At 33.3% G+C, this 3,160-nt stretch overlaps 1 protein-coding gene across 1 annotated transcript in view; it reads left to right on the forward strand.

Moving 5' to 3' along the window:
• Nucleotides 1-3,160, forward strand: part of CCDC171 (coiled-coil domain containing 171) — a 224,718-nt gene that overhangs the window by 29,223 nt on the left and 192,335 nt on the right. The gene's annotated exons all lie outside the window — the stretch shown is intronic.

Below are 3,160 nucleotides of genomic sequence, written 5' to 3' on the forward strand. Positions count from 1 at the left end.
TGTTCCAAAACTGACTGCCTGTGTCTATGCAGGTGCTGTGTTCTCCTTTCTCTTGTTTTCCCTTAATAGACCTGCTCTCATAAAATGCAATAAATAATTAAAATCCAGTTAGTAACTTAAGGTCAGAGAAAGTTTCAGTCTATGTATTTCATCCCGTATATTCCTATAAATATAAATATTGAACACTTTCTCATGTAAATAAAATAAATTTATCCTTAATTTAAAAAAATCTGTATAATTTGACAATTATAATGGAATATTTTGAAAGTTTGAGGGCAGTTGTTCACTTTTGATTGAAAGTGATAATTTGCCATAAATAAATCTCCCTATTCTACTGAAATTAAAACCCCAAAATAAATTCGTGTAAAGATGATCAGGGTGCTGGTATTAAAGGAAGGGCAAAACTTGTTGAGTATCCCAAAAGTAAGAAACTGTAAGACCAGACTTGCAATGGAATAAACTTGAAAGGCAGTGGTAGGCTTGTAAAGTATGTGTGTGTGTGCATGTATAATTTGCTATATTAAGAAACCACTTTCAGTTAGTGAAGACAATGGTTCAATGAACTGTGTTGAGACAATTGGTTAACAGTTTGGGAGAAAACAAAATTACATTGCTGTCTTATATTCTATAATAAGTTCCAGTTGGATTAAAAAAAGTGAAATATAAAAGTGGTGATACATTTGGTATTTTTCTGTTCTCTTAGTACAGTGTGAATAGTAATCCTAAAAGCAGAGGAGTAAAATCATAGAGAAGTAGATTTATAGCTTTGACTACAAAAAAAAAAAGTCAGATAAGCAAAGCACCCACATATTATAAAATGAGAAAATACATCAAAATGCATATACTATCTCCATGTCTATCTCTGTATTTAAATTCCCTCTTTGGTAATAAAAAGGAGAAAATATTTGTGGAAAAAAAATCTGTCAAGGACATCAAAGAAGATATGAAAGAAAAATTTCAGATGGACAGCAAATGCATGAAAATTACTTAATCTCATTATAGTATAAGAAAGACTATAATGCTTATAATACTAAAATTAAAGAAAATGATAGCACTGAGCATTGTTGATGATAATTTCTTCTTCAAGAAATTACCACAATCTTTTGAGACTTTCTCCTGGCCTATGACACAGCTATCTTCCAGGACAAATATAACTTGGTGTCTTTTTCTTTTGTTATTTGTACAGGCACCAAGCTATTTGTGCTATAGATTTCATACTGACATTTCCTAACATCAAAGATTAAATAATCTTTCTTAGTATAATCTTTTATATTCAGTGTGCAAGGGCATATGATGGCCATTTTGGTTAGGAGACTCGCATTCTTCATTTGAGGAAATCTCTTCAATTATTTCTTCCTAATTTCCTCGCCCAGGTTTTTTCTTTTCTTTCTTAGGTTTATTCAATTTTCAGGTCAGCTGGATTGGTGTTTTGTTTTTCTTTCTTTGATTTTCTGTTGTGTCTCTTTTGTTCTTAATGCTTCTCGGGAGATTTATTTTTAATCATCTAATGAAATATTTTCTTGTTAAGTTCTGCTAGTTCTTGTTCTCAGTATTTTTATAGCATCCTATTTCTTGTTTTATGTCTACTGTGTTATTTGTTTATTTAGTAAATGTTTATTGAGGTTGTCAGGCATGCTTCTGGGGATTGAGGCAGAGCAATAAATAAAAAATTCCTCTTCTGTTTCGAAACTGGCACTTTTGTCTGGAAGAATCACTTATTAAATGAAACAAAAGGTGATAAGCTCTGTGGCGAGGACTAAAGCAGACTAGGGAGGTAATGAGTGACGGAACAGGAATGTTACCCTTTTATGTTAGTAGTGGTCCTAAAAGGTTGATTTAACAAGATGGCAACGATCTTAAGAAAGGGATAGAGCAATGTGGATCTGCAGAGGAAAGCACGCGCTAGGTAAAAGGAATAGAAAGTGCAAAGACCACGAGGTGTGATTGCGTTTGAGGAGTAGTAAGTGGGCCATTAGAACTTGAATGGAATGAGCTAGAGACACTAGCAGGTATATAGGATAGCAGCCAGATTTATTGGGGCGTGAAGGTCTTTTGTAGTTAATTTTCTGTATACTCTTTAGAGAACCGATTGTATGAGGTTCTTTAGGATGAGAGCTTATGTTGTTTTAGATCAAGGTAGTGGTAGAGGAGGTCACCAGATCTGTATGTATTTTGGAAGATAGAACTAACGAAATTTGCAAATTGTTTGAACCTGACTTGTGAGGGGGAAAGGGAGTAAAAGATAATACCAAACATTTTGGCTTGAGTAGATCGGTAAACTGGAAAAGAGTGTAACTGGAGAATGGAGGTAGATTGGGAGTCTTGTTTAGTCTACATACCCATTAGATATTCCATTGGTGATATTGAGTATTTGGCTCAGAAAAGTTGTATTATAGGATGATAAAATTTTGAAATGTTACAATGTATAGGTTTTTTTTTTTGTTGTTGTTTTTGTTTCTGCAAAGAATGAACTGCTAGTTTCCTTCTTGGTGATTATAAAATGGAAGAAGGAAGTGGAGAAAGAATTTGGATATCATCTGGCTCACGATTTAGACTTCAACCTAGTTTTAGTTTTCTGTACCACTTTTTCTGCTCCTTCTATGTTTATATCTACCTCCAGTATCTGCTTCAGATTCACATTTTCAAGACAATGAGCTTCAGTTTGTGATTGTTAGGGAGGGGTAGTTGTTTGACTAATTGGAGTAAAGGTAGATGCCTGGACATTGACTTCTCACATTGACGATCTAAAACAAAAATCTTTATTGAGCTATAATTTGCGTAACTTCAAATTCACCCATTTCTAGTATAGAATTAACTGGTGTTTACTGTATTCAGTTATGTAAATATCCACTACAATCTACTTAAAAATGTTTTCATCACCTCACTAAGAAACACCATATATTAGTCATGGCTTTACTATTTTACATCCCTCTCAGGCCTAGGTACCATAAATCTACTTTCTGCCTCAGTATATTTGCTTATTCTGTCCATCTCATATGAATACAATCTTACATTATGTGGTCTTTTGTAATTGACTTTTTAAATTTAGCATTATATTATATTTTATTTATTTATTTTTAAAAAGATTTATTTATAATGAACAACCATATACCAGAGACATTCTGTGGGGCGGAGTGGGGAATGGGATCAAAAAGGGTGG

Source organism: Condylura cristata, unplaced genomic scaffold, assembly GCF_000260355.1.
Source record: "Condylura cristata isolate star-nosed mole 26May11 unplaced genomic scaffold, ConCri1.0 scaffold00006, whole genome shotgun sequence".
Lineage (NCBI taxonomy): Eukaryota > Metazoa > Chordata > Mammalia > Eulipotyphla > Talpidae > Condylura > Condylura cristata.